Source organism: Equus asinus, chromosome 30 (assembly GCF_041296235.1).
Source record: "Equus asinus isolate D_3611 breed Donkey chromosome 30, EquAss-T2T_v2, whole genome shotgun sequence".
Taxonomy (NCBI): domain Eukaryota; kingdom Metazoa; phylum Chordata; class Mammalia; order Perissodactyla; family Equidae; genus Equus; species Equus asinus.
Genome location: NC_091819.1, coordinates 14,360,850 through 14,388,758, shown reverse-complemented (window position 1 = coordinate 14,388,758; position 27,909 = coordinate 14,360,850). Strand labels below are relative to the sequence as shown.

The following is a 27,909-nucleotide window of genomic DNA, read 5'->3' as shown; positions in this document are numbered from 1 at the left end:
AAAATTAAATTTAACCTCTAAGATAAGATCGGTGGTCTTTCTGCACTGCTGAGAATGTACTCTTGTATCCTTGCTTTCGCTACATAAAAAAGTAAAGAATTCAACAAAAGGAAATATTGAAGAAAAATACATATGGAGTGGGGTTTCTTTTATCAGTAAATAGAATTAGTTGACTGACTTAAATAAATCATATAAATGGAAAAGTGTGTTGTTATGAAACATGACCAGACTTTATCTATAGAAGAGAAAAGATCACGAGGTCTTTAGAAAAAGCTTGACTTTACTTGGAGGAGCATGAGGGCACAAGAACAGATGATGGTGCCCTAATAGCCCTTTTTAAGAATGACAGGGCCCCGCCATTAGCATCCTTTTATATCCTTGGAAATTGCTCATGCCTCGCTTTTCTGGTTCCTATCTGCCTGAGTCTTTTTTATTTCTCTTTCAATTTCGTCCGCGCTCGGATAAGCGCATGCTAACACAATATGATTGAGCTGTAGAATGGAACGCTGTCGCCTCTAATCTCTTTTATGTAGATACGGAGGTGCTGCACACTCCACTTCATTCTCTCTCCATTGTTGGCCTTTTTTAGAATGGGCTGCCAAGTCATGGAGGCTGCGTCAAATATTAGAGCTAGGTTTCACCCGGTGTGATAAGACGATTATCAGCCCAGCCGTCAGATCTGTTATTGTTCTTTGCGGTTGATTAAAATATTATTATGTACTGTAACTTTCTTAGCAAAATGCAAGAAGGTGCTTAGTCAGATGGTGCTTAAAAAAGCGTAACCCATATTAGCTGACCTATATAAGTGGCTTAAATATATTTATGGATCTCGCCAGACAGTTTATTTTAAAAGAATAGAAAGGTATTTGGACAATTAAGGGGATGGATGCATTTTAGAAATTTTTTTCCTTTATTAAATGTGGCAACTTTTCGGGTAGACTTGTTTATTTTTAATGTGAGAAATTAAACAATTACCTACTAAGGAAGGAATACTCTGCTCAAGTTTGGGGCCTATCAGTCACATTTCTAAAATCATGTCTATTGTAATAACATCTAGCAGGAAAAAAAACTATAATTTTTCTTCATACGAGTGAAGGCAGGAAATATTAAGCTCTAAAAGAAAACCACGCTAGGAAGGTAATGTGATGAAGCAATCGTTATGTATAGTTATTCACGTTAGAAACAGAAATCTAAAGTGTGGAAATCATTATTTTCCATTTATGCAAAAACGTTTTTTTGCAAAAACATTCAGTTAGAACAATATATCAAAAATTGCTCAATGAGTTGGCTCTTCATATTTTTCCCAACAGAAGTATAGACTTTTCTAGAAATGACAAATCTCTAAAGAACATGGATAAAGTATTTTCTACGTTAGGATACAAATTTTGTGGGAGAATGCTAAAGCATATTTTGAACATTTATTGCTAGTGATACTGTTTAAAGATATATTTGTTGTTTGAATGCATTTTATGTAGAGATCAATTTTTAAGATTATATCATCCCCCAACCAAAGTTGTAGAGGTTTCATCTTTTACATGCCCATTACTCATCTTAAACTGGTAGCCCCATTAAGTCATTACAATATGTGCTAAAGCACACAGAAAAGTGGTGGGAATAATTACTGTAAGAATATGTTTCCATTTTGTAACACAAAGTATGTTTCCATGTGTATTTCTGTGTGATTATGGTTTGATGTTCAAGAAACAGGGCATGGTTGACTAAGAGAGAGTTATATCATATGTAAATAGCATATCATGTATAATAGTTATATCACATGTAAGTAGCACCTAATACTCTGTTTCAGATCTCTATCATTGACACTTGAAAAATGTTTTATTGATTAGTTGATTAAAAAATATGTATGGGACCAGCCCACTGCCGTAGTGGTTGGATTCACACACTACACTTCGGCAGCCTGGGGTTCACCGGTTCAGATCCCGGGTGCAGACCTACACACCACTCATCAAGCCATGCTGTGGTGGCGTCCAACATACAAAGTAGAGGAAGATGGGCACAGATGTTAGCTCAGGGCCACTCTTCCTCAAACAAAAAGAGGAAGAATGGCTACAGATGTTAGCTCAGGGCCAATCTTCCTCACACATACACAAAAAATATTTATATATGCATAGCACAAAACTGTTAACTGACTCTGAGGCTCTACCCTCCACCCCATCCCATAACTGAATCTACATGTAGTTGTAATTTCTACTTTGCTATGAATGAATGAAAGTGATCATAGCTTCTTTTCTCAGGATTAGTTTTTCTTTTGTGTGTGTAACATAATGATTTCAGAGCTATGAAGTAGTTGAGTCTTTTAGTTAAGTGGAAAAAATGTCACTTAATAATACTATTTAAACAATAAATATATGCATTTACCAAATATTTGGAGGTTAAATTTTTTTTTTTGCTTTTTCTCTCCAAATCCCCCCAGTACATAGTTGTATATTTTAGTTGTGGGTCCTTCTAGTTGTGGCATGTGGGACGCCACCTCAACATGACCCAATGAGTGGTGTCACGTCCTGGCCCAGGATCCAAACCAGTGAAACCCAGGGCCTCAGAATCGGAGCACGCAAACCACTGGGCCATGAGGCAGGCCCCCTGCAGGTTAAATTTACTGTAGCTGGTAGTTGTATACCTGTGTACCCGGAGTTGTGGTATATAAGGTTAGAATGATTCTGAAAGTAAAATCAGAAAACCTGAGTGGTAGTTGAGTAATTTTTTTAAGTTATTTAATTGCTCTAGCCATTACTTACATTGTGAAAATCAAATGAGGAAGAAAATATACATGCAAGTTATACACATATGTATAATTAATTTGCAAATTATAAAGCATGACCTAAACGTAAAAGATTCAATGTTCATTTTAGTTTCTAAGAAACTGCACATATATTTGCCATTTTCTTGCAATTAAAATGAAGTGACCAAAAAGTTAGTATTCATAAAAGCGGTTTTAAAAAATATTCAGAATAAATACCAGTTTCAATAGCAAGTGGAGGGTGGGGAGCTTATGTAATCAGGAGGATCATTGTATGGACATTATCATGGTTCTGTGCTAGGTGGGCAGGATCATTAGTATCTAAATAATGTAGTCTGTCCTCCTTGGCCAAACCTAGAATAACTGAATGCTTATCAGTTTCTGAAGTCACAACTGTGACATGAAAATATAGGATATGTTGTGGAAAAAAATAATCTGAAATATCTCCTAAAGACTTCTTCATTTTCCACAGCTACCCTTGCTAGAAATGAAAAAGAACAGACCAACAGACAAGTTACAAGGTTTCCCAGACAGAGACCCAGTTTCAAGAGACACCCCAAATATTGTTAAAGATGCTCCCAGAGACCCATCCTCACCATTCAGTGCCACTGTTTGTGACCTAATGCTCCATGTTCTGTCACCATGTTGAATTACCTGTGCTCGCGTGACCTCTCTTCCAGCATTACTTCTGCTCAATTACAAGCTGCCCCCAAAATATATTTGCCATCCATACATGGCCATGCCATTGTATACATCTGATCAAAGAGAAATCATAATTTCATAGCAATCATGCATATAATGTCAGTATTTGAGTGTCTGGTCTGTACCTAACAGTGTGTTTGGTACTATGGGAAATATAAAAGATATTTTATAGAAATATAAAAGGAAATATAAAAGAGAGATTTATGACATATCTCTACCATGAATCATGTGTCTATGTCTACATAAATGTATATGCATATATTGTGCCTATATGTGTGATAATCTCCTTTTTCATGGGATCAAGCTTTAAAGACAAAAATAACTAAGATCTGTATAGTTCTTTATTGTTTATGAAGCACTTTCACAAACTTTTATTGGATGTCCACAACAATTGTGTAGGTAGGTTTTATTCTTGTTATCCCTGCTTTATAGATGAGCCAACCTGAGAGTCAGGAAGTTTGACCCACACTGTTAATAATGTTACTCACACCCATAGAATATTTAATTTAAATGACTTTTTACCAGTAGCTTCATTATGCCTTTCTTCCCACTCCTTGTGTACTTCCTCATGTTCTTTGTCATTTGTTCCACATTACCCACCCGCCTCTCATAACAAGTCTTGGCGAATGGGGAGCATATTTTACCTATCTTTAAATTTTGTCTATACATTTACAAAATGAAAGATCAAAGGAAAAAAGGATGAATCAGAAAGGAAATGCATGACACATCTTCAAATCGGTAAAAATCCAGGCGTTTGGATGGTAGTCTACCCTAGAGATCCCTGATCACAAATTTTAATGAAACACAGAATGTCTGTTTAGCTGTTCATCTGAATAGGTGGAAAAGTCCTTAAATGATTGGTGGCTAAAGTAAGATGCCCCCCCTCCCCGACTCTGTTCAGATTCACTGGGCATTGAATTTGATTGAGAGTTATAGGTAAACTGGAGCAGAAGTGAGTTGAGTGACTTCCAAGCATAGCAAATATCCAAAATATTAGCTTCACCACTTAGCATTGAGTCAGTTTCTTCCTCCCTGCTTCTCTTCTCCTGTTCCTTCCTCCCTTCCTTCCTTCCTTGCATAAGCGTTTCATGAGCTCTGTGTCAGGCACTGTGCACGAAGGACACACACATGCATACAGCACGGGTTCTGCTTTAAAGACCCTTCCAGTGTAGCCGGTGACTCAGAAAGACAAATTGACATCTGTAACCCAGTGGTGAGGGCTGGGATAGTGCTCCCACACCGAGTCTCATAGAAGCATGGAAGGAACAGCGTGGGGAGAAGGTATGGCGAAGGCCTCATCACGAAAAACCTTCAATTTCATGCTAAGGAAATAACACTTTACACTCAAGGCAAATGAGGAGCCATTAAAATTTTGAACTGAGTGGCATGGTTGGAACTGCCTTTTGAAAAGATCAAAATCAGAGCTTTTGAGTCAACTTACATAAAGATTACCCAACATTTTTGAAAATAACGTTACATTCCCGGGTGTTGAAGATTTCTATAAGTACTGTGTCCTAAAATATGATAACATTTTCACGCACGTGCTTGGTAATTGCTAAGCTCTTTAGAATGATAAGGGGACAGGATGACTTCAGTCATGCAGTGTATTAGATACCATGATCTTTCAGAAGCCTGAAATAGCCTGGAATCTACCTGAGGATGATCAAAACACAGACATCCTACAGAGGCGGCCCAACTCCTAGATAGGTGTTCTGGAATTCTGTTTGCTAATGAAGCTGTTGCTTCTGACTTTTAGGTTCTTCTCAAGGCTACTTGATGAGTTCAAGAGAGAAAGACTTTTGTGTCTCATGAAAAAATTGTTATATGAAAGCTGGTGTAGTTAGGATAATCCATATATCTTGAAATGCTTAATTAAAATATCTTTTTCAACCTCTAAAAGGAGAATTTGAGGGAAAAGAGCAGGACAGGATGCTGGCATGTTTTGCTTCTCCCTTTGCTCCTTTTTGACCCTCTCTCCAACCCTAATCCCACCTCCCTTCTCTGGGCTGCTTGCCCTTTTTCCCCTGTGTCCCCCTTTATCTGCCTCAGCCAATCTCCAAATGAATGCGTGTCTATCCTGGCCTTGGCTTTGACACTCTGGATATATTGATTAATAGTTGCCCTAAGCTCCTTTTAGCAAATCAAATTTTCACTTTTAGCAAGGATTTCGCCTCTGATTTATTCAGCAAAGTGAAATGCACTAAATTGACTTTGACATTCAGGGAAAATGGCTGAAAAACAAAGAACAGAGGAAAGAGATATAAATTGTGTGGCAGCTGGAGACTTCGAGCATCAGAGAGACAGTTTTCCATAGAAGACAGCATCATCTAAAAGCACTTTTTAAACACACAGAGAAGGAATGTCTTCAAAAAGATTTGACTGCTGAGTCTTCTTTCTGCAGGAGGGTGTAGGTATTACTCAGCTGAACTCAGAATTTCTGGTACCATACGTTATATTTTGTAGATAAAAAATAGCTGCATAATCCAGGATTGCATGTATCAAAATTAGTTTATGAAAGCTGGGAAAGCAGGAAAAGAAATGTTCAAGTCATCCCACACAAAATCGAACGGTCAACCTGAAAGTGTTAGTGCATCATCGTAGTGTGTGTGTGTGTGTTGTGTGTATGTGTGTGCTGTAAAGAATGGAGCTTTTTCATCACCATAATGAGAATTCGAAATAATTTTGGATCACGCACCTTGGTCTAGAAAAGCCATGTGACTTTGCTTCTCTGTATTCCTTTTTCCCAAGAATGTCAGCCTTGGCAGTGTTCTTTATGGGACTAAGTCAACCTACTTCCTTGTAGACCAAGGTTCAATGAATAAGGAGCCGTCAGGTTCAAGATACAAAGTGTGATTGGATGTGTAAAAAGAAAGGGTGCTGGTGTGGATGGAGCAAAGAGGAAAGGGAGTTGAACGGAACTCACGCTGGGCACTTGGGGAGGAATTAAAGGTGTGAGGAATATCGGGGACTATTTTTTGATATTGTGATCTAATCGACTGTTGCATCACCTCTGTTGAAAGATTATCAGAGTAGCAAAAGGAGAAGGGGAAGATGAAATCCACAGCTGGAAGTTGCTGTTCATTTACCTCCTTCCTGTTCAGTATGAATTTTCCTTCTTCACCAAAATCGGGGTCCACAATAGTCAAGGGCCTGCCCTCCCTTCACTATATATTTTATGATTCTCTTTCCTTTACTTTTCAACAAATCTATGTTCACATTGACCCAAGCTGTCTGTATCAGTGGCATTTTACAAGTCAGGTAATATCTTAACACTGTGCCAGATGCGCCCATAGGCACGTGGTTTTCCTCAAATCAAGCTGCTTCCTCCCCATTTCAAGCCAGTTTTCAACCCTCATCAATGACTCGTAATTAGAAGAATCCAATTAGAAAAACCTGTTTAACCTGCCCAAATCATTTTTTTTTTTTTTTTTTTTTTTTTTTTTTTTTTTTTTTTTTTAAAGACTTTATTTTTTCCTTTTTCTCCCCAAAGCCCCCCGGTACATAGTTGTGTATTCTTCGTTGTGGGTTCCTCTAGTTGTGGCATGTGGGACGCTGCCTCAGCGTGGTCTGACGAGCAGTGCCATGTCCGCGCCCAGGATTCGAACCAACGAAACACTGGGCCGCCTGCAGCGGAGCGCGCAAACTTAACCACTCGGCCACCGGGCCAGCCCCCCAAATCATTTTAATTGACCACACTTTCTAAGAAGTTTATGCTGTATGATAAACAGACCTAACATCTCCATTTGTTTATAAATACCTTGATATTTCTCTTAAGAAGAAAACTTTCCTCTTTTTTTCCCAGAGTAAAAAAACCATGATTTTTTTTTCTCTGAAGCTATCAACTACTTTTATTTTTATTTATTTTTGACAGGGTATTTTTTTTTTTGCTTCCAGTGAGAATCAGGAATGACGTACAAATGTCCAAACTCCAAGAAAAGAGGGTGTTCAGCTTTCGTTTTATACGTGGATCTCTTATGGTGCCGTTCAATATTATTAGAATATGAAGTAAAAAGTACTGGTGCATTGTAATTTAGTTCAAGAGAAAAATATAAGGGATAAATACCATCCCTTGGTAATTCTGAGAGCTCTAGTCAATTCAACGCAGTTAATCCCAAAATTTTACCAGTCTCCATTAATCACATATCTTTGCTTCCAATAAGGAAATTATATTTCCATTGCCAGAATGGGCATTACATCCTAAATGCACATTGTTAGTATTACAAAATCCAGAAGGAGAAAAGAGCCATGTCTTCAACTGCGTTTTAGATTAAGCAAGCGAATGACTGGATGTCCAGGTCAGCAGCCCAGCCTATCCAGTTTCAGAGTCATCAGAGCCCAATTAAACACCGTAACTCCAGGGGTGTCTCTGAAGAGCAGCTCCCTCCTCTCCCTGGGAAAGAGACTTCACACCTGCTTAACCTACATTAGGAAAGGATTAATTCCCCGAAGTGCTGGACCCCTCAGCCAGTCAGTACGCTTGTGCCAGGGCACATGGTGGCCTGGGCTGAGGAGTTCCTGGGAAGACTCACTCCTCCTGACGTGGTCAGCACTTTAGGAAAAAGAAAGTCCAACTGTACTGACCCTGGTGCTCTTCTGTGCCATGGCAGAGCCCAGTGGCAGGGTGACTTCAACAGAGATTTGTGTACCTAAAAGAGGAATACACTCCCGAAGCTTGCTTCAACCGTGCACGCTACTCAGATTAACCTTTTGTGGGAAAACATGGAATAATTGCTTAAGGCATTTCAGGTTTATTTCTGTGAATTGTTTTTATTTGGAAGTAAAGTGCTCTATGATAGATTTTCCCCCAAATTTTAAAATATGGTTGCTTATTCAGAATCGTGCCTAGAGGAAGCTTTGTGACACCTTTTTTGAATAAATGGAATAATATCAAAGAGAGATCTCTTCACCCACCAAAAAATCAATTCTTGGATGATAGAGCCATAATGGACCTTAGAAATCATTTGCTAGAATTTGGCATTTTAAGAGGAGGTACTATATTATTGTGGGTAGTGTACCATTTTTGGAGTTAGAGACCTTGGTTCAAGTTCTGATATTTCTACATGCCATGAACGCAGTTCATTTGTGTATAAGATAGGGATAATGATGTCTACTCTGTAGATTGCTAAGACAATCCATTGAGCTAGTAAACATAAAGTGCCCAATCCACTCTTTGACATGTAATTGTAAGTGTGCACTTAATGTTAAATGCCTTTCCTTGCGAATTCACTTGTGGATAAAGACACTCAAGACCAGGAAAGTTGAATGACTTACCGAAAGTCACAGGCTGATCAGTGGGAGAGTTGAGACCAAACTCAGATCTTTTAACTCTCAGTTGGGCACTATTGATATTTATTATTGTCATTACAAGTTTTTCAGAAAAGAATATACGTCCTTATGCATAGTATTAAATCTTATCAAGTTATCTTAACTTCATCTCTATTCTATATTATACCACATTATATTGCATTATATACAAACAAATGTATTTATATAGACAATATATTTCCTTATGATAAACAAGCAGTGAAAGTGTTATAAAAAATTATTTGGTATATTTCAAAAGTTGTATGCTACAAATTATAAGCAATAGATCCATCTTTTGTTAATCTTTGATATAGCCTGGGTATGGGTACAATATCTGAGTTTATGAGATCAAACCCTTTGATTTATCTATAGATCTGGCTTAATATCCTTCTATTTCATGCAGGGGGGTATGGTAGGGAGAAATCCCTGACTGAGGCATGAGGTTGGAACATGGCCTACAGCCCAAAGTGGCCAAGATTTTACACGACGGAGAATCTTGTTGCATAGCTAAGTGTCTAGATAACATAAGGATAAAATAATGTGAATGTACATTAATGTGAATGCTTATTTATAAAGCATTTCTGAATATACTTGCTATATAAACACTGATGCTATCTTTGCAAACAATGTCTCTGGCAAATCAGTATATAACATTTGGTTAAAATTATCTTGCAAGTAATCCATGGAGTTTAATTAACCTAGTCAGTTATCCGACCCATTACACTCACTGAGGGTTTTAAATTTTAACATCTCTATATTTGCCATGAAACTTTAACTGAAGCTTCCAAGGCAATTTTATATAGTTAGAATAGAATTATTTATTATTTAATTTGAATCTGACCATACTGTATGGGTATGGATGAATAAATTTTATATGGGCTGAGAGTGGGTGATGCGCTTATCTTCAAAACATCAACTATGAGAATATTTGAGTTATCTGAATATGGTAATAGGTGCTATAAATTCAGTTTGACATTTTCCTAAATACTTTGTAATATTCAATTCCCCAAGACAAATACCGTGTATAATATATACCTGTAGCAAGCTAATACCTATTCATTCATGCACTGAACCAAAATATATATTTTGAGAACCTACCATATGTGGGCCTTACCCTAAAGCTGCTGTTTTTTAAGAGATTGTTTCTGTCATTACTTTATGATTATGAGGCATAGTTGATCTACTATCAAAATAGCTTTTGAATTTTTATTTCGAGAACATTGCTTGGCAGCTCATTCAGGATCATGGTTTTCGTTTGCTGTCTCACATGCTCAAGAATCTTGCAGAAATGTTTTGAGAGTGATCGAAGTCAGATGTCAACCGTGCCTCCTGGCCCAGTATTTCAGAGTCTACCACTCCACAACTCTCCATACCTGTGTTCTGTATATCAGTGATATTTTGTGGACGAAATTGAGGGCCAGCAGCTGCCTGAGAGGGTTTTTATGGTATTTTCCAGCCATATATATGTGGTTGTTCTGAAACCGTTGGATTTTAAATGGTTAAACTACCTGGGAAAATGGAGTCCTTTTATGAATAGAGGCCTACTTACAGCATTAGAGAGGATGGCAGTATTTTTACTTTAAGAAAAGGTTTTTCTTTTACCTTTACTTAATATGGGAATATCGAGCTGATTACAGCTATAGCTTTTCTCAAGATTATTAAGGTCACAGTGCATCTCCTGACATTAACTTTTGTTCTTGCCCGCAACAACACAGTTCAGAGGTGCGGGCTCCATGTTGCATGCCTCCTTGGCTTGTTATCCTCTTATCAAGCTCTTAGCATCCCTTTGTTTATTTGAGGCGACAGGAAGACTGTGTAAAGGCTGCTTAGTCAGGGATATCAGCCTTGTTGGCAGGGGAGTGATTGCCAGTTGAAAAACAAGGCATTATTGCTCATTTTTTCCCTCTTATTAGTTTGATTACATTTGCAAATCAAATCAATCCATCAGACATGATCAGGCCTCGTCCGCATTTTAAGGAATAGTAATCTCCGTCTAATAAGATGCAAATGTGTCACATCGGTAAGTAACCAATAAATCATCGTCTTGTCTTTGGCAATCATTAAATATCAGAACCAACAGTCAATTTTTAGTATTTTCAATTTGCGATATGCCGCTGGAATATAAAGATAGATGGACGTAATTACACAAACCAAACACTATTTCAGTTCATTCCAGACAGCAAATTTAGTGGAAGGTATAACTGGCTTGTCATCACACTACATTATTCCTAGCGGTTCATGCAAAGTTCACAGACGAGCTTCAAATGGACATTGGTTTTTTTTCAACTTCTAACAACGTCCCCACAATGGCAGGCAAACTTTGATGTAAGGACTTGAACTGACTTCCGTACGGCTGTCGCTATCAGATGCCAACGTGACAGGAGACACATGCTCCCTCCCGTCAGAAACTGCTGGCGGGGCCAGCTCCAATCTTCGATATTTTCTATTAAAAAGAAAATGAACTCACAAATGTAAAAATAAAGAGAAACAAAAACAACCAAGAACTCTTCAGATGATTTATGCCATCCTCCTCTATTTTGACAGAGTAGTTTACCCCTGGGGAAAAAGTGAAGACGAACTTCTTGTTTTTCTAAGTTTCGCATTTTTAGAGCTTCTCTGTTTGGGCACCGTTTCACCTAAGCCATTCTCTGTGATGATGTGCGAGTATGCAGTGATACCGCCAGGGAAGAGAGAGTGTGTTAATTTTGGGCACAATAGTGAAATGTTGACACCTATTAAAAGTTATAATTCAAAGGATCAGAAATGGAGTTGTTTGGATGGAATATCTGATCTGAATGTCTTTTTCCCTAATTATGCTTGCTTGGCAACTCAATATCTTCCAGTGAACTGTGACAATTGCCCATTTATTTATTTATTCACTCATTCATTTATTTGCAGAAATTGTCTTCTCACAAATGGAGAATCCTCCCCAATCTCTTTTGCCTCTATTTGATTATCTCAATGTGATCAATATTCATATTTTTCCATCCTTTCTTAATATTTTTCTCTTGTCTGTTTCTCTTTTTCTGAATTCTACTACAAAAAAACCTTTAAAATCATTGATCTGATGAAATTTAAAATTTGCAACATTTCTCTCTTTGATTTTGTTTTTCTTCTCAGCCTCATCTAGTTACCAACAACACTTTGATTCTTTCCCTTTCTTCTCTACAAAAGTTATTTACTTTCTCCAGTGTGAGTCGCTAAATAGGATGTGAAGAACATCTTTATATGACCTTAGTGCACCTGCTGCTTATTTTGGTGACAGTTCCAATTGTCACTGACTGATTCCAGTTTGTTGACAGATTTATCATGTTCTCTATGGTTAAAATTTAGAGCTTAACATTTGGCAGTGCCATTCCTTTGGCCTACTGGAAAAAGTGGTGAGAAAAGTAAACTCTTCTGAATATTATTTAATAGTAATATCTTATTTAAAGTGGACACAATTAAATTTTTGACTACATTGCTCATTCACTTTAAGTGTGTTGGTACCTGTATGCTAATCACTCTGCTAGACGGTGGGACCCCAAAGTAAATGGGGTAGATGTGGTCACACTGTCATATAGCTTAGAGTCTGTTGAGGGATACAAACAAGCAAAGAGACAATTACAACACATGTTCTAAGGGTGTTGATGGGTTAGCACAGCACCCAAGGGTCCATCATGATGGAGATTCTAACTTTGGGAAGCACGAAGGCTTCTTGAAGTCTGGAAGGTTTCTTGTGTAGGCATCCAGTGAAGATAAATGTATAGGGAGGTATCAAGATGCAGTTTTAGTTGAGCGTTAGCTTCCTTCTGTTAATGAAACCAATAGTGTTGGTTAAACAGGCACACCTTCTGCCCCATTTGTGAGCAGTACTGAAGTGTGAGTACTGAAAAACATCATTCATTGAAGAATGAAGAACATACTTTCAAATTTTAAGAAATTATAATATACAAGTTCGATTAGATTCTGATTATAGACTGGCCAGGAAGTTTCAGATTTAGACAATGAAAACATGCAGTAGCTTGAGGTCATGCTCAAGACAACGTTTTGAATCAGCATAATCAACTTCTTAAATGTCTCGTGTGTATGCTTGTCAGATGCCCTCTACATGTCATACATTTGGGCGGGCTAAATGCACCATCACTTTATGAAAGCAATTTTATGCTCTTCTGCACCTCTTCCTATCTCCATATCCACTCAAAGTTTGTAGATTCCCAGGACTCTTTGCCTTTCTGAAAAACTGTTGCGAATTTCTTAAATAGAGCTCCAGTCTTTCCGATGATGGTTTTGCCAGCCAGCCCATGGAACTCAAGGAACCCCATACATAGCAGCAATTGCCAGGAACCCCTATGAGTTACAGCTGATGAAACTACACAGCTCATGCCTTTGAAGCTTTGTACCAGAACCTTATGCTCTCTCTAACCGATTTACATACCACCATGGTATGTTTAATTTGCTTTTTCATCAAATCAATAATGGGTCTAATTGAAAAAATTGGCAGTGCTACGTGCAACCTAACTACTGATCTCAATGTTTGCCGGCGAAAGGGAATGTTGCATAGCTCCGTTCAGACACCTGTGTTATTGGTGTGCTCCCGCAACTAATGCGTACAAAAACAAACATTAATACAGGTGGAGCATCTGCACCAATTGATCACTATGCTATGAGAATTAATCACCTGGCTTTCAGCTTGAAGAATAAAATTTACATCTTTAATGTATGACATGTATTAACACACACGCTTGCACCATCGACTTAAGGGTGATGTCAGCAGTCAAGCACGTGCAGCCCCATTCAGATGTGTTCCCCTGGACATTTGCACCTGGGTGTGTAAATTCAGGGCCAGGTTTTCCAGCACTTGATAGCACACTTTCACTTTAGATTTGAGACTTGTTTTTAATAGTGATTGGAAAATATTGGGCGAGTATGATTCAACCTAAGAGACTGACACTTTGAACTCTGGAAGTCTGCCTTCAAAAACTATATGATGAAACTTTTAAGGTTACATTTTATTTTCTCATCCCAATCCAGAATGGATTTTGGCAGTATCATCACATTCATTGAGCACTTACCAGATGCCAGGCCTAGTGCTAATTGTTTTCCATACATTATCTCAATTGTTCTTCAAAGCAACCCTGTAATTGAGGATTGCCTCTGACACCATTTTATTTTATTTTATTTTTAAATTATTTTACTGAGGTCATATTGGCTTATACCATTGTGTAAATTTCAGGTACTGACACCATTTTATAATTGAGAAAATGGAAACTTAGAGAAGTTGAACAATTTGTCTATGATCCCAAAGCTAATAAGGTAGAGGAGATGAGATTTAAATTCAGATCTGTTGAATTCCAAACCCTGATTTTTATCTACTATGCCAAACCAAATTTCTGCTATAAAGCAGTTCATTTTCCAACCTGATTTTTTATTTAGCATTTTAGGATCTCAGAAACTTCTACTGGCAACCATAGATTTCATTGGTGCAGCCCAATAATTGTAGGACTAGCTGCATAATTGGTGGGATCCAGTGCAAAATGAAAATGGAGAACACCAATGTTAAAAAAATTATTAAAACTTTCAAGATAGCAACAGCAGAGCATTAAACCCAGTGTGGCTCCCTGTACAGGTCGCACACCCATGAAACGGGCCTGGTTTAGCTCTAGAGATGGAAATTTTGCACGGGGACAAGTTTAGAAATAGAGGAGTCCCTGTTATTCAAGTCTGTGTATGGTTAGGTCTGGAAAAGTGCTGCTTAGACCAAGACCAGCTATTTTTGATACTATCATGCTCAACAACTAGTAATTCATTTAGAAAGGAAAAGATGTTTTTCATCGTCCCTAACCATTGGTTCCCAACCAGGGTCAATTTTGCCTCAAAGAGAACATTTGGCAATGGCTGCAGACATTTTGATTGTCACAATTAGGGAGGGAACAGGAGAGGGGAGCATCTAATGGGTAGAAGTCAAGGATAGTGCAACTTACTCTACAATTCACAGGACAGCCCTCCACCCCTTGGTCTCCAACAAAGAATTATTCAACCTAAAATGTCTGTAGTGTTGAGGTTGAAAAACCCTGTCTTAAACCATCATACTTGTAAGGGTTTGAGTTTAGTATTCCGTGTTGCAAATCTTAGAAATGAATACATAAATACACATGGTGGCCTTATTATCAAAGAGAAAGCCTCAAATCACAAGAAGCCACCTTCATCAAAAGATCAATAATTATCGGGCAGCCGGGGTGCATTTGCACCAGCCAACCTATAAGTTTTATCTTTGGTATTTAGAAATAAAACAGAAAGGTTAGTGAACTCTGAAAAGTGACTGTGGCACATTTGAATTAAGAGCTTTCTTAGAAAGTTTATAGGAGATATTTATTATGTGGCTAATTACATATTCTCATATAATGGTGAATAAGGGGTCATTGTAACACATTGGGTAAGCAATATGCATTTTAACAAATATATAAATATGTCTTTATTCATCAAACAGAAACATTTTCTTAGTTATTTGGATGTAAATAATGTTTATAAAAATTCATTAACATTAAGTGACAATTGTTCTAAGGACTCAGGTAAATACTACGTGTATTTAACGACTTGAATTTTTGACAGAGAAATCTTTCATATGAGCTTATACAAATAACATTAGAATAACTCTGAAGATGTTAATATTAATCTGGACATTCTTAGAATTGGTGAGTTGGGATGGATATGTCATAAGCTTGTCAATGAATTGTGTGAAGTTTATATAGAACCCATTGTATGTAAATATATTGCTATATTGCATTAATACTTTGGCAGTTGCTTGTAAACTTGGATAAGGCTATAGAATTCAACTCTTACTGGCATTTTCTAATTGTTAAACTATTTTTCTAATAATTTAAGAGGAAAAACAATAAACCATAATAATCATATTTTTATGTAGAAATTTCCATTTAAGTAAATTTTACGCCACTATCTTTCAACTCAGTGTCTCTCCATCTAGGGATAATATATCAAATTTGGAACAGCCCAACTCCCTGTAACATAACTGAAGAAAAACAGACAAACATTTTCTGGGTAACTTCCAAAGGTATTGTAATTGTGGAGCCCCTCAGCCCCTCACTCGTAGGCTATGTAAACCCTTTCTGTGAACCAGTCTAACTAGCTTAACTCCTCTTTGAATACACAGCAAATTTGAGGAAAGATTGATGCCAAAGGGAATCCCATGGACAGCAACAGAAAGTAAGAGTCTGTATGCAAAAATATAAAATATGGGGGCCAGCCTGGTGGCGTAGCAGTTAAGTTTGAATATTCCACTTCAGTGGCCCAGGATTTGCCAGTTTCGATCCTGGGCACAGACCTATGCACTGCTCATCACCCATGCTCTGGCAGGCATCCCACATATAAAGTAGAGGAAGATGGGTATGGACGTTAGCTCAGGGCCAGTCTTCCTCAGCAAAAAGAGGAGGATTGGAGGTGGATGTTAGCTCTGGGCTAATCTTCCTGAACAGCAAAAAAAAAAAAAAGAAAAAATATAAAATGCAGATCAAGGACTAAGAAGTCTAGACCTGGAGGCTATGTAGCGTGGGTTTGGGCAGCCCCACATTCCTCATTTACCTCTCAGGACATCTCAGTGTGTGGCGGGTCTCCCAATGGTTCTTGGTGTTCTGATTCTGAGTCATCAGGAAAATTAAATGCCCATTTAATACACTTGGTTTAAGAAGACTGAGAAATACCTAATCATTTTAAAGGAACCTACCCAAGATGACTAAAATCCTTTAAAAATGTTTGGGAGTAATGAAATTCACCTAGGTGAGAAACCGCCTTCCTTTTCAAGTCTGAATTATTATTACTATTAATGAAATAATAGTAATGACAATGACTGTCATTTGCATAGTCGTGCTCAGATTACAAAATGATACCGCATACATTTGACGCTCGCTTGCATTTGATATCTACAACATCCTTGTGAGGTTGTTATGTTCATCCTCTTGTTTGTTCAGATAAGGAAACCAAGACCCAAAGATTAAGTGATTTTCTCCAAAAATTCACACACTTGACTCTGTATACACATCTATCTCCTGAACAGTGTCACTCAGGTAAATTGCTATTCACATTTTACAAGATATGTGAATTCAACTTATCAAAAGTTTACGTTATCTTGCTATTTGAAACAATTTTCTAAGATTTTTTTCTTTTAACATGTATTAAGCATAAACACAAAAATGATAAGCTTCTATAATCTCTTCCTATTTTTTAAATGAGTCTATCTCATATAAAAGATATGTAAGTAACTTTGTCCCTGTGATGTTAAATGTGGATCGAATCCTGCAAAGTTTAGAATGGTGCTAAAACTCTGTTCACTTGATGGCGAGCGCTATATTTTTGTTCAACAGACAAAGAGGACACCCTACAAATGTAATCGTAATTTTGATAGTGAATCCATGGGAATAAATGAAATAATGGTGATAATACATGTTGAAATGCAGTGTATCTCTAATCCAAATTTTAGTAGTAAATCTCCAAGAGGCAACAGACGTTAATATTGAGATAATAAAACAAAATTAGAAGCTCGATAGAATCCTAATGTGATATAAATGTGTGTTGCCAAGATGATTTTCCAGCCGTGGGATTCAAGGAAGTTGATTCTTCACTCTTCTAGAGTTGTCAGGGATTAAAAAAACGCATAGAAGAAATTTCCTAGATATTTGTGCTAAAGAAAGAAATATATTTGAATCCCTAAATTTTTTTAATGGTGATAAAGAATTTCAAAAAATTCCAGATAAAAGGATGTATAATGATATTCTTGAAGGCAGATTTGGAAACAAGGCTACAGCCTGACAAATTGTGTATTTCCGTGGATTTGGGATGGACATCCCAAATCGAAAAATTTCAGAACACACAATTTCTTGTCAGTGATTTGAAGATGATCCCATGTGCCTTGTTGCAAATGGCAACTGTGTAGTCAATTTCCGATTTTATTTGTCCAGTTCACTTAACTTGCAGTGTTTTTCAGTGGAGTGCTGTTGTCATTTAAAATGAGAAATTGTTTATTTTGCAGAACTTTTAGCATCCTTTGGTTCTGCGGCTAAAAGTCTTGGTTCAAAAGATACCTGCACTGGGGCCAGCCTGGTGGCGCAGCGGTTAAGTGTGCATGTTCCACTTCGGTGGCCCGGGGTTTGCCGGTTCGGATCCCGGGTGAGGACATGACACTGCTTGGTACACCATGCTGTGGTAGGCGTCCCACATATAAAGTAGAGGAAGATGGGCACGGATGTTAGCTCAGGGCCAGTCTTCCTCAGCAAAAAAGAGGAGGATTGGCAGATGTTAGCTCAGGGCTAATCTTCCTCAAAAATAAATAAATAAAATAAAATAAAACAAAAACAAAACCAAAAATACACGAGCATATATTTCCAAATGCACCTGGTGGGAGAAGGACAGAGTGGGTAGTACTGGATGAGAATAGTTTAAGTGGAGTATACACTAAATTCACACGAGTACAAATCAAAGTGAACTTTTTCGTGCATGGCAAATACAAGACTATATGAACCATAGAAAAGTGTGGACCTAGAGCATATTAGTAAATGAGTAGATAAATAATAAATAGATAGAAAAAAATTCAGTCCTACAACATCGAGTTTTTTTGTATGGAATGTGCTGTTTTGAAAACACCATCCAGTCATTAAAATCTATTTGGAAAAACAGTATACAACTTTGAAAGTTTGAAAAACAGAGATTCCAAGGACAATTCAAGATACTTGTGGAGTAAATGCGACAATATGTCCTAACTCAGGATGAGAAAACAGCAGCTTTCTCAATATTATTGAAGTGTAGGCCTCCAAATAGTGTCCCATCTCTTCATTCTCCCATTACATTGGTTGCTGATAGAGAACTCTAAGGATATATGTGATGCATGATCCATCCTTGCCTGAATGTGGATCTCTGTTGCATCATTACATATTGATGTCTCACTTATATGTGTATTTAAGAGCCATAGCTGATTTTTAAGGATTACTTCATAAGGAATCAAAAAGAGGTGCATTCTTTTATTCTTCCAGGAGAGCAAACAGCTTGAATCTTGCTCAAGTAATTAAATAAGAAGTTCCACCTCTGGGAAGGAGATAGAAAATAGTTCAAGAAAGAGGAAAAAAGGCAGATCAGCTGGATTTGAGCATTAGAAGGGATTTCCTTTGCAAGTAGCATAGAAGGATAGGAATTGATCAACCAGGATTATTACTAGAATCAGAAAACTGCCTGACCCCTTCCTGCCCACACACGTAATCCACCCGCAGAGTGTAGTATAGCCAGTTCTTGAAGACTCACCAGAGTGTGTTCTAAGTCAGTTTATTACCAGGAAATTGGCCTGGGTTAGGCTCCCAAAGCTGTGGACAGAAAGAAAAAACCCAAACCGTTGGCAGTCGAACCTTCCAGGGACCTGCTCTGTAGTCACATTGGGAGATCACAAGAAGATTTGATGTGAGGGTTTTTAGGATAAAGGTAAATGGACTATTTGAGAAAAACTAAAGTTTTGGCTGAGAGGGAGTCTGGCAGGATTTTGGTCTAAAAATGATTACAGACATAGAATAAAATAAAAGTTCCAAAACATGTTCAGAATGCATAGCCTGACTTTAACGAGGAAGGAAGACCGAGCTCTTCTCGCATAGCCCTTCGTCGGATGCTCGTGGCCAGGGTATATAGGCTGATGAGAAAAATAGCTAACAGACTCAGAAATATCTGAACAAGCCTCCTTTCCTTAAATATCGTTATTTCCTTAACTTATTTTGAAAGAGAGGTTCACACTCCATAATGTGTAGCAACGTAGGAGAGATGATAACGCCATTGGCTAAGAGATAACGCTGAGCTCTCAATCCTTCTGTGATCCTATTGAATTTGCCTGTTAAATTCGTGCTGTAATTAAAGCAGATAGGAGCATTCATACGTTTTGTTGCAAATTGATATGATCTCTTTTGTCTGTGATCTAAGTGAGATTGCCCTGTAGTTTTTAATTTAGCAGGTTAAGAAGCACAATTAAAATATCATGAAAAAGATCATAATCAGACGCCGTCTTTTGGGTTGTCCCTGCCAAGTTGAGAAAGGGATCGGTGTGTTTAATAATTACCTCCTTCGCTGTACATTTGTTCTATTTGTGGGCTGAAGTGTTAATAAATACCTTGCGCTATTCCAGTGGGAAAGGCTTTCCACCTAATTAATAAAACTTGGAAGAATACCTAGGACACTGAACCATATCTTTTTTATTAGCGCTGCCTGCCTCCGAAGAGAAGCTCTGTCTCCTCACCACATTAGTAAATGTCATCTTCCTGGGTTATAAAGAAACCTCTTGAAAAACTGCCAGTTTTCAATAGGAATACAAAAGCAAATTCTTTGATTTTTTTTTTTTAAGGTATAATTCAACCATTGAATTTTAAGTAGTGAAAAATCCTAACCAAGCACAACAGGAATTATTCTGTCTAAAGAACATACCTTAGTAAAAGCACGAGAATAAAGAAAGGTTCATATCGGGATATAATTGGCTTTGAATGACTCTATTTCTGGCTGTTGTTTCTCCTCTAGTCAATTACTCAAGTACTTTCTAGGCCTTCAGCCTAGAGAAACTCAAATAGCATCTAGCATCTAGCACATTACCTCTACACCTTTACTGTTAATTTTTAAATGCCAAGTTACTTGTGAATATTTTTATTTATATTAAAATTGAATTTAGAAATGAAAAGCTTGAAGATATATCATTATTTCAAAGACGGTAAGGGCTAATAGAGGCAACTTGCCCTTGTGAATTTATGCATTGAATGACTATTTGAACACCTACTTTCTTTTTTATTATTATTATTATTATTATTTTTATTTTTTAATCATTTCTTTTTTTTTTTTTTTGGAGGAAGATTAGCCCTGAGCTAACATCTGCTGCTAATCCTCCTCTTTTTGTTGAGGAAGATTGGCCCTGAGTTAACATCTGTACCCATCTCCCTCTATTTTTTTTCTTTTTTTGAGGAAGATTAACCCAGAGCTAACATCTGCTGCCAATCCTCCTCTTTTTGCTGAGGAAGACTGGCCCTGAGCTAACATCTGTGCCCATCTTCCTCTTCTTTATATGTGGGATGCCTACCACAGCATGGCTTGCCAAGCGGTGTCATGTCCACACCTAAGATCTGAACCGGTGAACCCTGGGCCACCAAAGCAGAACGTGTGAACTTAACCACTGCACCACCGAGCCAGCCCCTTTTTTTCTTTTTTTTATGTGGGACACCTGCCACAGCATGGCTTGACAAGTGGTGTGTAGGTCCACACCTGGGATCCGAACTGGCGAAACCCGGGCCGCCGAAGCAGAACGTGAAAACTTAACCACTGCACCACTGGGTGGGCCCTTGAGTGCCTACTTTCTGATGTAAACGATAGACCAGCCAACAAAGTAAATAAGGTCTTTTGTCAATGGCCCCATGCGTCTTCAGTTACAGGCTTAAATTATGAGTCTGATGTTACACCTTTTTGTTCTATTTAAAAATGTGTAATAAAGGAAAAATATGTGTAACATCATCTATAAAATTTTTCTCAGCATAGAGTATGGAAGTTTACACCCGTTTCCTTATATATGAATTGTTGAGTCCATTGGCTTTGCTGAGATTCTTCAGAATATGGAAATAGCTGTCTCTGAATTCTATGAGAAGTGTTAACAAGAGAGAAGGCTCACAAAGCAGCCTATGATAGAGGAAATATTAAAGTATATAAATTCCACATGCAATGTGGACACCAGATGGTATCTCCTAGAATGATTAGGGAAGGGCAAAGAGGGTCTATTTTAAATTTCTTTGTTAAATTATGGTATTTTTCTTCCTGTTTCTAACTTCATTTTAAATATTCTTCTAATCCAATTAAAATTTAAAATAACATTTTTTAGACTGCTCTTTAGAGGGCAGATTGGAGAAATATTTTGAAAGAAAAAATTTTCATGTGTTTTTCTTAAATCTCAAATTAAGTTAATTGGTCTTCCTTTGCATTGAAGTTGGGATAAGAAACTAATGCACTTTGAACACCTTCCATTAAAAACTATCTAACTTCACATTACCATGCTAGTGCTGAGCATACTGTCATTCATCTCTTCACTCATTTATTCGAGGATTTTATAAAGCATATACTCTGTGTGAGGCTCTGCTAAATACTAGTGATGGTGCAGTGAACAAAAGTGACAAAACATCCCCACCCTCCAGTGAGAAAGACAGAAAATGGACAGGAGGGACTGTATGTGCAAAGGTCCTGAGGCAAGATATACTTGAATGTTATAGGAATAGTAAGGAGGTTGGATGGTTGGAGTAGAATGAGCTGGGAATGGAGGAGGTGGTAGAAAATGAGGTTGGGGGGAGAACTGACTGTCATGGTATTTTCAAGTATATCACCTCATTTAATCACCTATGTATTAATATCCTCAATCATCAACCAAATTAATATTTTACACTTTCAAGTGATGCTAGGGACATGCCATCCTTGTTAAACGTTTATGCTCTATGTGAAAATACACCAAATTCAGTAAATAAAGAAATTGTCAGCAAACACATTTTAGCATGTGGCTTGGCCAAAAATGTCCATGTTGACTTCATCCTGTCTTATATCTGAGGAGCAATCCCTCCAAAATTTAAAGGTAGACTTGATTTTACTTGTGCAATCAGATGGTTATCCTCATTTCCTAGACTGTATTTGGAATATTGGGCTTATGTACAGTTATGTGTCACACAATGATGTTTGAGTCAACGACGGACCGCATATTGACAATGGCCTCATAAGATTAGTACCATATAACGTAGGTGTGTAGCAGGCTATACCATCTGGGCTTGGGTAAGTACACTCTATGATGTTTGCGCAACGAGGAAGTCACCTAACGATGCGTTTCTCAGAATGTATCCCCATCATTAAGTGACACATGACTGTACATATGAAAATCAAAATAATTTTGGACATATATCTTGACAATAAGCGTTTAAGTCCCACTTTTGCTAATTAGGGTAATTGTTAACCGACGTAACATGTCCATGTAATGATGGAACTTGTTTTCTTAAGGACCGTGAGCTTTCTCATCTTTTTTTTTTTCGGTTTTTTGAGGAAGATTAGCCCTGAGCTGACATCTGCCACCAATCCTCCTCTTTTTGCTGAGGAAGCCTGGCCCTGAGCTAACATCTGTGCCCATCTTCCTCTATGTTATATGTGAGACGCCACCTCAGCATGGCTAGATCAGTGGTGCTAGGTCCGTGCCCAGGATGCAGACTGTCGAACCCCAGGCAGCCAAAGCAGAACATGCAAACTTAACCGTTATGCGGCTGGGCTGGCGCCTCTCATCTTTTAAGTGAACATTTTGAATAAGATAATTTTTAAGACCATTTCCTGGGCTTGTATCCCATGCTCTTTTGGACCTCATTTAATAAACACCTGGTAACTCACCATACCGCGGCATTTAGCTTCTCAGAGTGACCTTGAAACAATTTTGCTGTTAATTGGGTGCCTGGCATCCTGGAGATTCAACCCAAGAATATGGAGCAGTAGCTTCATGTTAAGCTGGGGAATAGGCCCATGGAATAGGATCCTAAGGTCCTTTAAAGAGGTTTTAACGTGTTCTTTTTGGGCTACGGAACTCATTTGCTGCTTTTTCGCTCTCAAACTCCTTCAGCTTCTCAGGCTTATCCTGTGTGCCCCTTGAGGAATTACTCAGCGCCTGAGTCGCCTCTGGCTGGGCAGCAGCTGTGGAAAGTTGTCACTGTGGTCTGATTCCAGCCTTTAGAGTGGAAAGCGGGACCAAGTATGGGGTTGGGGAAGAGGTGCTAGGAAGCTCTCTAGCTGCTTGGCTCTTAGCTTTTCTCAAGACCCACTGCTTTTGCCTTTACCCAAGCTGTGACCACTCTCCCTTCCCACCACGCATTTATTGTTTCCCAAACATAGATTAAGGCCATTTAGGTCCTTGAGACCATGCAAGCCCTGGACATACACACACGAAAATATTTCAATTAAAAAAGAGGACTGCTAGGGGCCGGCCCCATGGTGCAGTGGTTAAGTGTGCACATTCTGCTTCGGCGGCCCGGAGTTCACCGGTTCAGATCCCGGGTGCGGACATGGCACTGCTTGTCAAGCCAAGCTGTGGTAGGCGTCCCACGGATAAAGTAGAGGAAGATGGGCACGGATGTTAGCTCAGGGCCAGTCTTCCTCAGCAAAAGAAGGAGGATTCGCAGCAGATGTTAGCTCAGGGCTAATCTTCCTCAAACAAACAAACAAAAAGAAATGCTATTTACCAAGCACTGGGGCTACAAAGATGAATGAGTGGTTTGATATCACAGAAGAGATAATGACTTCAGTGATGTCATCTCAACATGGAAACAGGGCAAAACGCTGGAGGAGAAAGCAGTAGAGGAAGAAACATTGCCCTCCCTAAGATTGTGAAGGAAATGTTCATGGAAAAGTATTTCAGATGTGTGTGGGTGGTTTAAGAAGGGTTTGCCTTGCGGAGAGGAAGGGAAAAGGCGTTCGACACAGAGGTACAGAAATATCTAAAGCACAGAAGCACAAAAGAGTATGGTTTGTTTGGAGAAGGTGAATGATGGTTGGAACGTAGGAAGAGAACCATGTGCTGTGGCACACTACAGGGTCTGGACTCAATGGAATGAGTGCAGATCGTAACTCTAGTACTTTTAACCGTGTGACCTTGAATGGGCTTGTACCTCAGTTTCCTCGTGGGTATAGTAGGAAAGAGAATGACACAAGCTCCAAAAGGTTTTAGTGAGAGTTAAATGCTTGTAGCTGCCTCGTTCCTCTCCACACCCAGCCATCTTTTTCAAATGCAAGTCAGATCCTGTCTCCTCTTTCCTTCAAGCCCCCAGTGGCTTCTCATCTCGCTCCAAGTCAAAGCTGCAAAAGTTTGCAAAAAGTTGCAAAGCCTTTGTGACCTGCGCCCTCGCATTATCCCGGCAACCCCATCTCCTACTCTTCCTCTCCAGCCGCGCTGGCCTCTTGGCAATTCTCTGAACTGCAGAGAGAAGACACCTCCTTCAGCGTGTGTGTCTTTGCCATTCTCTCTGCCTGGCATGTTCTTCCTCAGCTAGGTGAAGGCCGTCCTCTCAGCTCTTCCATATCTCTGCTCCAAGGTCCCGGATCAGGGAACCTTTCCTTGACCACCATGCTTAAAACGCTGCCCTGGCACCTATTTTCTCCCACAGTTTTGTGGAGTTTTTTCTCCATTGCACTACTATGTTACCACCTATTGTTTTTAATTGTTTATTTTTGCCCCACTCCCCACCCCTCCAAAGGTAAATCCCCAAATGGCTAGGACTTTGTCTTTTATTGCGTCCCTCATGCCTGGCTCATGACTGACACTCGACAGAGAAATGGAAGTGCTTAGCGAGGTGCCTGGCACATAGCAAGCCCTGAGTGCATTTTATAAATTTTCGTCATCACCATCCTTCTTAACAAGAAATACAGGTAAATTGAGCCCTGTGTGAAGGATTCAGGGGACCTCACAGAGAGAAACCATAAGAGCAGGGAAGAGACCATCCTTGTTTGATATAGATCTAGAAAGGAGGAGCTTGGCGTCAGGGAAATCAGGAATTAGGTTCAGGTGGAAGATAATGAGGGGCTGAATTAGGCAGAGGCCTGGACATAAGAGGTGGAACTAAGATATTTCCTAGGGAAAATGGAAATAGGAGGAGAGCCAAAGATAACTCCAAAATTTCGATTCTATCTGGTTGAGTATTTGATGACACTCTAGGGGATACATTGGAAAAATTTTGCAGGGGATGAGTTCAATTTTAGACATTTGGAGGTGAGTTGCCCGTGGTCCATTTCAATGGGAATGGCCTGCAGGGAGTTGGAAATATAAAAGTCTGGCTCTTTGGGGAGAAGTGTGTGCTGGCATTACGTGTTTGTTATATCCATTGAAATGAGGAGAGCAGGTAACAGGAGAAGAGAAGAAGCCAAGGCAGAATTATTGAAAGTATCGCATGGAAAGGATTGGCCCAAAAGAAGGAAGGAAGACCAGGAGAAAGATGTGGTACAAGGGCCAAGAAGATGGGGGAGTGTTTGGGGAGGAAGAAAGAGGGCAGAATGGGCTAAATAGGTCAAAGAGATCAAATAATATCTGGAGGAAGATAGGCCATTGGATTTGGCAACTAGGTAATTGTTGTGACCAGTGTGATGGAGGAGCTGAGACACCATCCGGACTTCAGTGGGCTGCCGATGAATGGTAGTGGAGAAGTGGAAATACACCATTTTGTCAGGAATTTTGATGGTAAGAGGGTGGGGGGAGTGGAGAGGGAGATCCAGATAGACAGACAGACAGAGACAGAGAGCTAGCTAGGGAGGAGGAGCCAGTGTGGAGGGAAGACTTTGTGAGAACAGAGGGATGAAGGAATGGAACCTCAGGAGAAGGAGAGATTAACAGAGACAAAAAAGGGAGAGGGGCCGAGCAGAAAACTGATGGAACAAAATCTTCAAGGTGGCCAGAGCAGATGGGCTTAGAAGATAGTAAATGCCTTCTTTGGAAAAATGAAGCAGTCCCTTTTCTTTAGAGACAACCAGGAAGGTGTTAGGAATTGGTCCTGGTACAGATGAGAAGGGAAAGTAGGTCAAGGGTATTTATCTCCAATGTTGTCCATTTCTCCCAAAAATGGGAGGTGAGACCATTTTGGCAGAATAAAATACAGTCAAGCCTAGAAAGGGATCCGAGGCAGAGAGACCGTCCATTCGTGTAGAGAAGGTATGTTTTGGATCCACACTTTCTCCTGCCCAAAACAAAGAATGTTGAAGATAATGGCATGTTCGATCTGGAGTGTACTGTAGCCTGGCGCGTCCAGTCGAGCAACCTTGTCTGGTAGATAAGGAAATTGAGCAATTCAGCGACTCACTCGAGGTTGTGGAGCTAGTTTTTTAGAAGCTGAGATTGTACTGAAACCAGTTTTTTTCACTCTTAATCCATACTTTTAATAACTGTTTCAAGCTGCGCCTTCCAGAGACTTAATGTCACTTAAATCAATAATACATCCTTTTTTTATATGCACCACCCCCCTTATGCACACATACAGCCCACTCCCTGGCCAGCCTTCAATCTCAAAATCAGCCTCCGTGCATCCTGGCCCTTTTCTTTCTTGCCTTGCGTGGCCCACTGTTTGCCTTCCTCAGATGGGCTTTTTCCCCCTGGATAGGCCACATTGCAGACGGGCTGTCTGGTCATATTCGTGAATTGAGCCAGCATGAGGCTGATGCCGTCATAAGGACCGAGAGCATAGGCTCTGCGAAGTTGCTGCCATATCCCAAAGGCAGAGTTGAACTAGATGCTCCCTGGAGTGTGGCACTTATGGTTGTCAAATGAACCTCCTAGCTGGCCCTTTTCCATTGGACTTGATATTTCAAAGGATCTGCATAAATGCTTAATTCACGAAAAGAGATATGTTGGAAATATGTTAAGCCAACCATAATTTTATTCATTCTTAGGCTAGATGAATTCTTACATTCCAAAATCAAAATATTTTTGAGCTACAAACATTTTAGTTATATATATTAATATGACTTTATTTTCCCTGCCTCCATTTCAGCATGGGTTTTTGTTGTTCTTGCATTATTTTTTTAAAATGTTGATGTCTATGAGAAAGGTACTACTGATCATCTAATTTGTTTCAGAGGGCTTGTTGTGGGTTGCTGTATGAATGCAGTGTGCAGGGAAAAAAATCCAAGCTAGTGCCTTTTTTTTTTTTTTTCCACCACTGAAATAGATGTTAGGATATCTGAGTAGTTTCTGCCCTTTAAATAATGCACTAAATACAATGCTCATGGACACACTCACACCCCTTTCTCCTCTCATTTGATTTTGAGATACAGAGAATAAATGAGACGTTCACTTGGGTTTCGCTGTCTTTTATGAAATCCAACCCATTCTGGAGTGAATGAGCGAGAGACACAGGAGGCCGCCTTCCTGGGACCAACGGCCTTTCCCAAGTGTCTCCCTGTGTCATCCCCAGGCGATGTGCCTGCATTTGTGTGTGTAGATTTATAGTTTATCTTTATCTATGGCTTCATCTGTAGGTAGCTATTATAGCTGCCTCGCCTGGATATTGTTTGGGCCTGATAGATCTGTCTGTAGTTCATCAAAGGGGAGCCGGGTGCCTAAAAGCCATCGGGTCCAGCTGAGGATGAAATACGAGCCATCA

General features: G+C 39.1%; 1 protein-coding gene across 33 annotated transcripts in view; it reads left to right on the top strand.

Moving 5' to 3' along the window:
- Nucleotides 1-27,909, top strand: part of ESRRG (estrogen related receptor gamma) — a 607,874-nt gene that overhangs the window by 549,795 nt on the left and 30,170 nt on the right. The gene's annotated exons all lie outside the window — the stretch shown is intronic.